The sequence below is a fragment of the Rhinopithecus bieti genome, unplaced genomic scaffold (genome assembly GCF_001698545.2).
Source record: "Rhinopithecus bieti isolate Rb0 unplaced genomic scaffold, ASM169854v2 scaffold_12, whole genome shotgun sequence".
Classification (NCBI taxonomy): Eukaryota; Metazoa; Chordata; class Mammalia; order Primates; family Cercopithecidae; genus Rhinopithecus; species Rhinopithecus bieti.
This window is the reverse complement of record NW_016803028.1, coordinates 1,738,397-1,752,450: the sequence shown is the minus strand read 5'-3', so window position 1 is coordinate 1,752,450 and position 14,054 is coordinate 1,738,397. Positions and strand designations below refer to the sequence as shown.

The following is a 14,054-nucleotide window of genomic DNA, read 5'->3' as shown; positions in this document are numbered from 1 at the left end:
GAAGCAAATGCAAATTCTTTCTAGAGATAAACATTCTCAGTCCAGAACCATCAAGTAGTCACAGACTCAAGTCATTTAAATGTGAATTAATAAACAAAATATACGAAATAAATGAGTTAAAAGGTGCCATGAGGAGTGCTCAGCATAACTAATTTTTTTAAAAATCCAGACTTCGGATATTAAGATTACCAGTTAGAGAATATGAAATAACTTGTATAAAATATTTAAAGGAATTATAGTTTATTAGGCAGATTTTAAAAAGAACCAAATAGAACTTCTGGGAAGAAAAGTGATAATAACCTCAATCAAGGAATTAAAAAGCAGTTTGGACACAATAGAACAAACAGTGAATTGGAAAAGAGAAATTAAGGAATTACCCAGAAGGTAGTGCAGAGAACTAAGGAGTGGTGAAATATATATATATATATAAATGTTAAGAGAAATTGAGGATAAAATGGAAAAACATCTAGTATATATTTTCAAAGGATGAAGTAGAAGAAGAAGGGATAATGGCTGAGAGTTTTCCAGAAATGATAAAAGATATACATCCATAGATACGGGACTAACGACATAAACCAAGCAGGAAAAAAGAAAACAAATTCACACCTGGACATGTTGTACTGTAACTGCAGGGTACCAAAGACAAAGAAACTCTTAAAGGCAGTGAGAAAGAAAGAGCCACTAAACAGAACAATGATTTGACGGAAAACAGCTTTCTCATCAACCAAAAAATGGAATCCAAAGACAATGAAATAATATTTTCAAAATGCTGAGAAAAATCTATGAACCTAGAATTCTCTATCCAGCAAAATTGTCATTCAAGACAAAGGGTGACGTAAAGATTTTATCATCTAACAAAACTAAAAGCATTTATCACCAGCAGACCAGAGGAACTTCTCTGAAGGATGTACTTTGGGAAAAAGATAAATTGTTTTGAGATGCAAGAAAAAACAATATATAGATATGTTATAGTTAGTGTTTGTGGGTTCAGCAATACATTTATAGTTGTTCCTTAAGCAAAAGAGAGAATTTTAAAATGAAGATCATGATGGGTTAATGATGACAGCATATCATGAGTCCAAATTATGATTAATCCAATTATGTGCACTTGAGATTTGAAGTTGGGGTGGAAAGGTCAGCAAAAAGAATGGTAAATACATAGGCAAATCTAAACAAATATAGACTGCATACAGCAATAATAATGTCTTAACTTGTGAATTTAAAAAATAGTATGATAAATCCCAAATTGGACATAATAGAAAACTATAGCATATAAACCAGGGAGAATGTGATTAGGCTGTTATGTTGTGTTTTGAAGAAAATAGAAATAATTGTAGACTTCACATTAAGTATACATATTCTATTTTAAAGAACAACAATGAAAAAAAATAGAGTGCATAATTTCCAAACCAGTAGAGGGAATAAATGAAATTTTTAAAACTACATTATTATATCATAGAAATAGTAAAATACTGTTTCATAACATATATAGAATAAAATACATTTATTATGTTAACAGTGTTATCTCTGAAGCCACACAACAAAGTGATTAAGAAGACAGGAACTGGAATCAGACAGCCTGGGTTCAAATCTTACCCTCAGTACTCATTAGCTGTGTGTTCTTGGGCACATTTATGTTTTCTGTTTCTCAGCCTTCTCATTTGTAAACTAGAGATTATAACGGTATATATCTTATAGGGTTGTTTCACAGTTAATGAGTTAAATGCAAATTCTTAGAACAGAAACTGGTATAGAGTAAGTGCTCACAATATTGCCAAGATTTTTGTAAAAAATGGAAAAGGTATAACAATTTTATATGTTTGCTTATATATGATCTATCTCTAGAAGATTAACAATTAACTAATGAGTGGTTGTGAGCAGGGGGAGAGAAACCTAACATTGAAATTCCTTTATTCCTTTGGATCCATGTAAATTTATCTATTTAAAAGTTAAGTTAGAAATTTACTAAATATATTTAAATAGATTCTAATTTTTAAAGAGCTCTCTTGTGTATTAAAGTAGGCTCAGTGTTGTAACAACTGGACCCAAACTCAATAGAAATGTATAACTGGCTCAGGTGTTTCCAGGTACTAGAGCATTCCCTCTTGCTTTTCCTCAACCCTTGCTTTTCCTTTAACCCTACTTAAACTTTTAAAGATCTTTCCTTTTATTTTATTTCAATAGTTTTTGGAGAACAAGTGGTTTTTGGTTAAACAGATAAGTTTTTTAGTAGTGATTTCTAAGATTTTAATGCACCTGTCACTTAATCAGTGTACACTGTACCCAATACATAGTCTTTTATTCCTCACCCTCCTGCCATTGTTCTCCCTGGTCCCCAAAGTCCATTACATCATTCTTATGGCTTTGCATCCTCATAGCTTAGCTCCCACTTATAAGTGAGAATGTACAATATTTGGTTTTCCATTCCTGAGTTACTTCACTTAGAATAATGGTCTCCAACTCCATTCAAGTTGCTGCAAAGGCCATTATTTCATTCTGTGTTATGGCTGAGTAGATCCCATTGTGTACATATACCACATTTTCTTTATCCACTCATCGATGGATGGGCATTTAGGTTTGCTCCACATTTTTGCAATTGTGAATTGTGTTGCTATAAGCATGCACATGCATGTGTCTTTTTCATATAATAATTTCTTTTCCTTTGGGTAGATATCCAGTAGTGGGATTACTAGATGGAATCGTAGTTCTACTTGTAGTTCTTTAAGGAATCTCCATAATGTTTTCCATAGTGGTTGTACTAGTTTACATTCCCACCAACCATGTAAAAGATTTCCCTATTCACCACATCCATACCAACATCTATTATTTTTTTATTTTTTAATTATGGCCATTCTTGCAAGAGTAAGGTGGTATCTCATTGTGGTTTTAATATGCATTTCTCTGATAATTAGTGATGTTAAACATTTCTATATGTTTTTGGGGTGTTTGTATATCTTTTGAGAATTGTCTATTCCTGTCCTTTGTCCACTTTTTGATGGGATCGTTTGGGTTTTTTTTCTTGCTGATTTGTTTGAGTTCCTTGTAGAGACCTTTTATTAAATTATCTTCAAGTTATCTGATTTGAATGTGTCATCAAAGACTAAGCAAAGTAAAAATCATCAACTTGGGGGTGATTGGTGTGCCCAACAAGATGTGACTTTTTACCATGTCTTTCACACAAGTCTCACCCTGACCATCCATCCTCTGGTGTCTCTGGTGGTTAAAAGGACACACACCAGGTTTTTTGACTTAGCGATGATTGATGGCTTTTCCCAGCCCATTTACCCCTAAAAACATAACATTGGGCAATGACTCAGAAAGTTTTAAGATTAAAACTGAAGGAGATTAAACTTTTTAAAAAAATTTTGGATACTCTTCCATGGTAATCAAAACAGAAATAAGACTTTTTATTACGTACTTACGTATGACATATGCTTTGTGTGATACATTTTATACTGTTATAATACAAAAGTTTGAAATAAGTACATGCATGATTCTTTGAAAAAATTAAGACTGTTGGCACCTTGAAAGAGGTAGGAAACAGTCTCAAGTTTAGTTAGGGAAGACATATCTCTGCAGCAGCTAAGCTCATGGTGCATGTTTATCTATGATTAAATGTTTTAGTGAGGAAAATTAGAAATGCCAATAGTGTAGAGCTAAGTATGAGTTGCCAGAATGAGTTGCCAGAACTCATACTTACCTCTCCAAAATGTGCTTGGAGAGGTAAGCCAGGGCCAATATCATGTAGGCATACTACAGACTATGTTTCAGAGTTTGGGTTTTATGGACCACATTGAGAAATTATTGAAGGGCTGGATTTGGGCAGGAAAGTGACATGATTCTATTTGCATTTTAAGAAGAATGCTACGGCTGCTTTGTGATAATTAAATGGAAGCAGAGAAACCAGACTGGAGGCTATTGCAGCAGTCACCATAAAAGGTGATGGTGACTTGGACTGGGGTGCTGACTGTGAAAACAGAGGAGAGTAGCCAGAGCCTTACTGTAATTTGAAAATAAAATTACTTTGATTTTGTGATAGCTGTGATGTAGGATAGAAGGGAAGAAAGGTATTAGAGCTGGCCCTTAGGTTTCCAGCTTGAGTGCCTGGGGGTACAATTTTAGCAAGGACAAAGGACAGATGCTCTTAACAAAATGGGTGGAATAAGAAAAAAGATTGTTTATTCATCCCAATCCTAGTGGTTTTTAAAGAAAGTGGATGTTTATAATTTGAGGATGTTTCTGTTTTCTCAAACCAAACAAAGTCATCATTGTCAGTATAAAAGTTTTGACATACTTGGAAAATAATATGAATTGGCAGATGTGAACATGCAAGAACAAGGTAGCTGAGTCCAAGCTGAATGGCTCTACATATAAATGTGAAAAATGTGAGACTTGGAGGGAGATGAGGACTGCACTGGGAAGAGATTGAGAGACCATTGGCCTTTGTATAAGTAGTAACCACAAACTACTTCATAACCCCTCTGGCTAGTGGAGTGTGAGCTACTCTAACTGGATCCTGCCAAGCTTGGGGTGAAGAGAGAGCAAAACGCAGTCCTTATACAGTATGAAGTAGTCCAGGACTGGGGTAAGGAGTTCTAATTCCTATCCTCTTGGTCAAATAGAAATAGATCTTTTAAAAGATTCTTAATTAAAAGAAGGAAATGAGAAAATCTTCCCTGGAAGTATTGCTTTAAGGGTTCCATGGTGCATTTAAAATCATCCAATTGCAGCTCCATTCCCATTTGATGCTTGAATACTTTTTTGAAATCATATCACTATTCAGCAGCGCTACTATTGGGAAATTATTCAACTTAATCTCTGAATTACTTTAATTAAACATTGTCTCTATTCTCCTCTTAAGAAAGCTAGAAAATGTCCAGGAGTCATCGCCTTTGATGAGATAATTTTGAATGAACACTCAAGGATTAATGGAACACAGAGGTCAGATGTCCCCATACAGAATCTCTGTTTTTGCTCTTTACTGTACTTGAACCACCCAAAATTCAATACTAGTTGCATTCCCCAAAGGGAATTCACTCACACTCGAAGCATTAATGAGCAACATAGATTTTGTTGAAAATTTTGCAAGAGAATAGACTTTACATCACACACCACAAAGCAAAATGCTCAAAAATTCTCATTTGACAAGTTATCCTAAGTCTCCTCTTCTCTTGCTGTTCTCTCTGGGAATTTGGCCTCTCTCTGGCAGGATGCCCCTCCAAAACCTCAATTCTTCACCATGTTATTGGGCTTTTCTCTCAGAAGTGTAAATCACAACCTACCAGAGTTGTCAACAAATAAAGAGTCCTCAAAAAGTGGAAGATTTTATCCTATTATTTCCTCACAATTTGGTTCACTATTGAAGTTTCTAAGTTTTTCATGGCTTAGCTATAATTAAGTACATATGGCATCATTTCAACTTGGCAACCACAGCTACTATTTTCTTGCTACGTATACTCCTATAATTAGCACCAAGAAGACAGGTTCCATAAAATGTATGGGTTTTACACACCTGTGCTTCTCAAGGAGGTAGTTCCTAAGGGAGTAATTTGAGGCCAAGCCACAGAGGACCCCATCAGTCTCAAGACAAGAGCCAAAGTGATTGATGATACTTGTGAATTGATGACCAAAGCCAGAGACGGGCTGAATAGAAAGATGGGAAGCAAGAGGCTGGCCAAGAAAAAAAAATAGACTGAAAGGACTCAGTTGTATGTAGGGGACACATCAGGTGCCACAGCACAAATACACATGACACAGTTTCTACTATAATTGAGTAGGAAAAAGAGATGAGGAGTATACAAATACCCCTGTCAATGAAATAACATTTTAACACAGACCAAAGAGGCTATGTGAGTTCACAAGGGCAAATACAAATTAAGAATAAAGAGGGGGGGGGAATCTCCTTAGTACAAAAAGGAGAGAGAATTTCCCCATCCCTTTCTTATTTACTTAGAAAATTTATAAATTCTTTCTCTGACTCTTTGAGATGGATGTGAATATTTTTAAAAGATAAATAAGCCTCTTGCCAGTTTTACAACCCAGGAATCTTTTTCTCAGGGATGTGGCACCCATATCTTTGAAACATAATCATCAAGGAAGACAGTACCCCCATCTCCCAGTTCCCATGGAAGGATAGGACTCTCTCTTTGGCAGGACACCTGGCTGTAAAGATATGAGAAGTTATTAAAAAGAGAGAGAGAGATACGATAAGTTTATTTTTACTTTGGATAAAGTCTGTTAGCAAACACGAATAACCACCTCAATTACCAGGTGAGTTTAGGATAAATTATGTGTGGCAAAGGGCACGTCAAAGTCCCCTTACTTGAGATCTAGTTATCCTTATCTTGAGAACATGTGTGTAATGGATTGTATCTGTTTGGTTTTATAAAGGGTGAACTTTCTTTCTGTCTTTGTGATCTCCTTAGCAGATTGCCTCTGATCCATATCAGAGTCTGGTTTAAACTTTATTCAATAATGAAACTACTTTTTTTCTTTCCTATATTTAGTGGGGAGGATTTTTGATTGTATTTTCCCTGAAGTTCAGGGTAGGAAAATAACCTTTTTAATGAGGTAAATATCAGATAAGAGAAGGTCTCCTGAAGGGAAGGCTTTGAAGATGGAGTAGAATGTTGACTGAAGGAAGAAAGAAGTAGGCATTTCAGGCTTAGCAGGTGACCCAGTAAAAGACTTGCCTGTCTCTATTGTAAACTTAAAGGCCACATTTAAGAGTTGTCTCAGAGGGGTTTGAAGTCCCGTTGCTGATTTTTGTTGTTTCCTTATAATGTCAGGGCCCGATGGAGTAAAAAATATATACCCAGTAGAGCTTGCCCGTATGGGGAGTCTGGGTCTCCATTAGTATATTTCCTGAGTGCCCCAACCAAACAGCCCTGAAACAGAGTAGGATTTTCATCCTTTCCCTGAATTATTTCTCTAATCTTGTCTTAATTGACTGGCTTAACAACACAATTTTTCCTCTGCTTTTTCTGTACGGCACAGCAAGTGGATAATACTCGTAAGTCATGACAAGTCAAATTAAAGAATGTAGCCAACTTAATAAACTCCTCTACAAACTTTTCTGGATGTTCTGAAAATTGATCAAATTTTTACTTGTATAGAGCCAAATCAGATCTAGAAAATACACATGTACTCTAAGTGTTCCCCCATTTCCATCAGCTACCTCCCACAATGGACACAGGTTTGACTTCAGGGGCTGATAGGGGACCCCACTCCTGGTGGTACTGGTTGGGCAGCAGGGTGTATGTGCTGGGGCAAGTTGGATAAGGGGGAGGGTTGCCTGATGACCTTGGGGTAGAATCTTTCATTAGAGAACTGGTGGGACCTGAGCCCCGCCTCAGAACTAGGGGACTGAAGAGACTCTGGAGAGGGTGTAGGCCTTTTAGGAAGAACAGCTCGGATGGAATCCCTTAAGTGTAGCTACCTGGTATCTGGAAGTAACACGAGCCAGTAAAGGGCCATACAAGCCTGTGCATAAGAGACCTCCTCCCATTTTCCTTCTTTTTTTTACAGGATAAGTCCAACTGTAAAACAGCAGTATAATGTATAGAACCATGTTTAGGCCAAATATCTTGGTTTTCCAATTTATATTAAACTCAAATGGTGTTGCAATAGAAAATGAATTTATTTTTCTTTAAGCTGAATTTGAATTTGCTCCAATAGCCTAAAAGACATGCTAGCAGTGAGTTCTCTGGGATGCTTATCATTGTCTCCATGTCAAACAAGGATTTCTATTGGACACAGAAGTTTTTCTAAGTCCAGCAAGAGGGAAAACAAACGGGTCCTCACTATTTTCCTTTCAGATTTCCACTGCCTGCAGAGAAGATGTAACTGTAGGTAGCAAGGCATTACAAAAGTAGATTATAAGCATTTGCCAGTGAATTAAATATGAAAAGAAGTATTTTCATTAAGCAAAATGTAGAAGGAAAAGTGTAAGTAAAGTGACAAAGAAAAGAAAATGCTATTACAGAAAATGATAACTTTAGATTAGAAAACAAGAAAAAGGAAGACCAAGAATTCCCTAGGATGGACCCGTAACTCATAATCGTAGAGCTAATGGCAATGCCAAAAACCCTAGAGCATCTGGGAGGCAGCCAACAATGCCGAACGCTGAAAACCCAGAGTACCCAAGTGTTGGCCAACAAGGGGACCCATACCAAATGCTGAAAACCCCAGAGCACCTGAGGGGCAGCCACAGTGAACCCCAAAGGGCTGGTCAGGGCCACAGAACAATAAGACTCTGGCATCCCAGAGTCAGCAAAATGGGGACCTCTCACAACCAAGTGTCTTGCGTTAAAGAATTGCCCAAATACAGTTAACAGAAAATCAAAGTTAAAAAAACCTTGAACAAAACATACAATTGAGAACTGAAAATAAAATGGCTGGCAGAGCAATAAAATGGAGTCAGAGGAAAAGCACTAGGGGAAAGGATGACAAGGACGTGCTTTGGGGTACCCAGATGATGCAGGACTTTAAACTGACCCTCTAGCCAGAGGCTTTACTCCCTGGTTCATTTGATTCAAGAGGAGTGGGGGCTGGGAGGGCAGAGGGACACTCATCCATCCGCAGGAGGCAAAATGGCACTGACTAGTCTTCAATGTGGGACTCGGGTGAAAGTCTCTCTAGGTTCCCTCAGCCTGGGTGAGCTTGGCTGCCATGTGGCAGGGGAGGTGGTGGCATGGAGACCAGTGACCTGACAGCCTGCCAGTCAGAGTAGTGGGTCCCACACAAGGCAGCGGCACTATGGCTACTTGCCTGTCCATTGAGCTCCACTGGCAGGAAAGATGATCTTAAAAGAGCCTTTGACTAGTGTTACAGCTCTGTAATGCTAATTGCCATCTCATCTCGTCATCTCTCGCTGATTGCCATGTCTCATCTCTCCAATCACCATTTTTGCTGTCTTGCCATCCCACAGATTGCTGATCACCGATTGCCACCTTTTGCCACCTCGCCAGTCTCTATCTTGCCATTTCTCACTGTCTCTTGTTGTCTGAACTCTTTGCTGACTTTCAATTTCCATCGTCTCTATTGTCTCACCACCTCTCCCCTGATTGCCGCTGGCTCACCATCTTGCCACTGATCACCACCGTCTCACTGCCATGTCAGTCCCTGCCTCTCATTCGCCATCTTTGTCATGGTTGCCAGATGATGTAGGACAGGCAAGTCCCCAAACTGGGGATTAGCCCAGGAGGCTTCTTGGCATTGCCCAGGAAAGAATTCCAGGGTGAGCTCATGGCATTAGACAACAATCTTTTATTGAATGACTATCCTTTGCAGAGCAGGGCTAATTCATAGGCAGTGCACCCAGAATCAGTAACATATGGGCTCTTGGCAACTATATTTATACTCACATAGATCTCCTTTTAATTATATGCAAATTAAGGGGTGGGTCAGTACAAATTAATGAGTGGGTCAATGCAAATTGAGGGGTGGGTTATTTAGAACTTTCTAGGAAAGGAGTGATAACTTCTGAGGTGTTGCCATTGAAAGAAGTGGTAACTTCTGGATCATTGCCACGGCATTTATAAACTGTCCTGGCACTGATGGGAGTGTCTTATGCCAGTGAACAATGAGGGCAGCTAGGGATTGCTTTTGTCACCATCTGCTGGTTCTTGCTGGTTTTTCCTCTTTATCCTGTCTGGACCAGATTCTGTTTTGGTGAGCAGGGTTGTGACCAGGAAACAAGTCCTGCTGGTCTCCTACTTCAGAACTGGAATTCTTTCTTGATTTTTCCAATGGATTGGAAAACCCACATGAGAATTTTCTTTAAGAAAAGAAGGACCGGGCACAGTGACTCAAACCTGTAATCCCAGCACTTTGGGAGGCTGAAGTGGGTGGATAACATGAGGTCAGAAATTCAAGACCAGCCTGGCCAATATGGTGAAACCCCATCTCTACTAAATATACAAAAATTAGTGGGGCGTGGTGGCAGGTACCTATAATCTCAGCTACTCAGGAGGCTGAGGCAGGAGAATTGCTTGAACCCAGGAGGCAGAGGTTGCAGTGAGCCGAGATTGCGCCATTGCACTCCAACCTGGGCAACAAGAGTGAAACTTCATCTCAAAAAAAGAAAGGAAGAATAATTATTACTTTTCTGAGTTCTTGCATATGTCAGGATGTCTCTTTTTTACTTTTGAACACCTATAACATTTAGGGAAGTATAGAATTGTTGGGTCAATTTGGTCAATGAGTACAAAAACAATACAATTGGATGTTGTCTTGATCTGAGAATTGGAGATTTCCAAATTAAGTTAGATTTTTATAGCTTTTGTTCTGGTGAACTATATTGCATGGAACATTAAACCCCAAGTGATTGCTGCTGCCAGAACTCTTCCTGGCTCTGCAACTGGTTAGTTTCTTCAATGACAAAGAATTCTGGAACACAATGAATCTCTGCTCATCTTCTACCTTTGCCATGTTTGGTGCTAAGAGTATTAATCTCTGAGTGAATATCCCAAAAAAAAGGTGTTAGTAGGCAGGCGTAAGACTGGAGTCTGGTTGTTGGTGTGAGGTTCGATGTTTTTCTATCCATGAAGCCCTGTATCCCAGATTTAGGAGAGAGGTCACTCAAAGCCTTTCTCAACTCTTTGAGGGGCTCCAAACTGTGTATTTCAGAGGGTGACAAGGAGATGAATGATCTAGGATGATGCCCCTTGATCTACTCTAAAATGATATGCTCAGGAAAAATTCCACTCCATCTCTGACATCTCTTACTTTTATTTTCCAGTATGCTTTCCAGTTTTTATCTTTTTCTGTTTTTTAAGGCTATTTTAATGAGAAGTCAGGAGGAGAAATATCAGGTCTGGCAGGCTGTTCTGTCACCATAACAACCCAGAGCCCTCTCTAATTGTCTTTTGAACACACTGCTTATGTGGTATGATTGTGTTGATGACTGTCTATGTCATTGGTAAAAATAAAGCTGTCAGTGTGACAATTTTTCTAACACAAAGAATCTTCTACCCTGAGGCTGGATAAAAGCTCTGATTCTCTGGAGGAACTGATACTCTGGGGTAGAAGTGTTTCCTGTGAACTATTTGTCATTTGTGAAGAGCTCCTGTCTCCAGGATTTCTACTTTCTTCTCCCCTGATAGATCTGTTGACTCCCTGGAAAGACAGGCAGACAAATTTATTAGCTCTTTTGGATGGGGTCATTTTCAGGGAGAACATTGAAAATTATACCCTAAAGATGGGCCTGAGCTTACATTTTAACACACTATTTTTCATTTAGTTAGCCCCTCACCAACACTGCTTCAGTTGATATCTTAATCTAGAGCTCTTGTTTGCAGACTATTAAACAAACTTACTAACTCATTTTACTGTCTCTACTCCTTTTTTTCCAATGTTTATTATAAAAATGCTGAACTTTATAGTAGGGTTGAAAGAATTTTACAGTGTACTCTCCACCTAGATTCTACCAGTAACATTTTACTCTACTTGTTATATCACATATTTATCCATCTGATTATTCATCCATCCATCTATACATCTTATCTTCTGATGCATTGCAGAGTTGCATATATGAGTACACTTCCCCCTAAACACGTTAGCCAGCATACCATGAACTAAGGTCATTTCTTATTCTTATTTATTTCTTTGAATAATTATGAAGTTGATTTTCTAATGTTTTGTTAGTGTTGTACTTTCCCTTTTTGAAAAGTTTATTGCAACCTTCATCCATTTTTCTATTAATATGTTGGTTATTTGAATATTAATTTCTTAGAGGACTTATACTGAAATTTAATTTTCAATTATTTCTTTCTGAATAATTTCTTTATTATAAGACATTTATACCCACCAGAAGCACAAAAATATAATATGAGATATCCATCTTTTCCTAACAACTTAACATTTGGTTGAATTTGCCTTGCAATGTTCTTTGTGCTGTTTTCTGAAATGTATGTTTTTATGTTGTTAAATGTATCAATATTTTTCTGTTTAATTTTCTCTTTGTTGTAATGCTTTTAAATATTCATCTATATTTAAATATATTTCTTTTGTTTTATATTTTTATTATGTTAATTTTGTAAGAACATTTAAATACTAATTCATCTTGAATACTTTGGTGCATACAATGTGTTTAGACTGCAGCTTAAATTTTTCCATATATTTAAACAGTTCACTCAGCATTATTTATTAAAGAATTTAATCTTCCCCAATGATTTGAAACCACAAATTTAACTCCTATAAACTCTTTGGTCTTTCTTGAAAATGTTTTACAATGACTGAATAATCTATTATTTTATTTAATACATATTTGTGGTATATTTTAATGCCTAGCGTTTCTGTGCTCCACTGGTGGTTCTTCCATTCAATATTTTGTTTTCCTTCATGAATTACTTATTCTTCCAGACAAAAGATAAAATTACTTTGCCAAACTCAAAATAAAAAAAACTCATTGATATTTTATTTGCTATTTTTTTGAATTTATAAATTAGTGTAGTGATAATTGGCATCTTTGCCACTTAGTTCCTCTCATCGAAGAATATAATTTATTTCTCTATTTAGTAGGTACTGCCAAAAAGTTTTCTTAGGTGATTGTACCAATTTATACTTTCATATAGTATGTGAATGTTTCGATCATTACACATCTTTGCCAACTCTTAGTACTGTTGCCTTTTTCATTTTAACTATTCTAGTGACTGTGACATTGCTTATGACTTTATCTGCATTTCTTTAATGATTAACAATATTATGTGCGTTTTCATGTTCTCATTTGCCATTTGGATGTCCTGATTTTGATCAAGTATTTATTCAAATCTTTCCTCTGCTTTTTTCTATTGTATTGCTTGCCTTTTTCTTTTTATTTTTTATAAGTTATTTGTACACTCAGGATTTGAGTCCTTTATCAGATGTATGTATTTCAACTGTCATCTCTTACAATGTGGCTTACCTTTTACTTTCTTAAAATTCATAATTGTTTTCACCTTATTAATACAGTATTTATTTGTCTTCCCTCTGTCAAACCCTGAGCCAACCACGTTCCCCAGGCTACCTGGGAATGTATAGGAAAAAAGAACATACAGGGCCAATGAGACATAGGAGAAAGAACTATGGGAGGTGGAGATGGCTCCTTCACATGGCAAAAAGAATGAGAGTGGCTACCATCAGGCAAAACAGCCCCATCACCTCCCAGAGGGCAAAACCCAGAATGGGATAGAATAGTTGTTGCTTCAGAGAAGGGTTCCTGGCATAACCAATGATGAGGTTCCCAAACACAGTCCCAACCAATCCCAGCCCCAGAGCCAGCCCCCCCAACTGTAGCAGCCCCAACCCCAATAAACTTGGCTGCTGTGTCAATGTCTCTTGAAATTGCGCTGGTTTGGAAGCTGCAGCTAGGGACAAGTGAGATAAGGGGATGTGAGACTGCCAAGCTGCTGAGACTCTCATCTATCAGTGTCTCTGTTCATTTCAGCACCACTGAAGAGAGTAGACAGCTCAGCAACTGGGAGTTGCTCTTGACCAAGAGTTGGTGGAGACACACTTGGAGCAGGCATACATTTTTAGGGGTTAGGGGCTATGGGAACACAGTTGCTTTCAGTGCAGAGAAGGCAGAGAGCAAAATTCATAATTTTAATGTAGCTAATTTATTAGTTTTTTTCTTTACGGCTAATGCATTTTGTATCTTGTTTAAGAGTTTTTTGCCTACCCCAAGGTCATGAGGATATTTTTCATTTTATTCTAAAATCTCATTGTTTACTTTTTATAATTGTAACGCTGATCTTGATTTTGTTTATGATGTGAGGTAGTGGAAAAAGGTAACTTTTCTATGTGCATTTACAAATGACCCAGTAAATAAATTTTTTAAAGGACAAAATTATAAGAATAAAAAGGAATGTTAAAGCTGCCTGAAGAGCTCTGCAGAGTCACTCTCTAGCAAAATGACCATAATGAGTGAAAATTACATTTAAAAAGAACAACTATATAGTAATTACATTAAACAAATGTATTAATCTTCCAATTAAGAGGCAGAGATTGGTAACATGGACTTTTAAAAATCGTTATTTAACTTTATCCTGTCTACAGGAGATTAATTTTAGATT

General features: G+C 37.3%; 1 pseudogene; it reads right to left on the bottom strand.

The window, feature by feature from the left end:
- Nucleotides 1-13,086: 13,086 nt before the first annotated feature.
- On the bottom strand, nt 13,087-13,515 carry LOC108534311 (ATP synthase F(0) complex subunit C2, mitochondrial pseudogene; annotated as a pseudogene).
- Between the last annotated feature and the right edge of the window lie 539 nt (nt 13,516-14,054).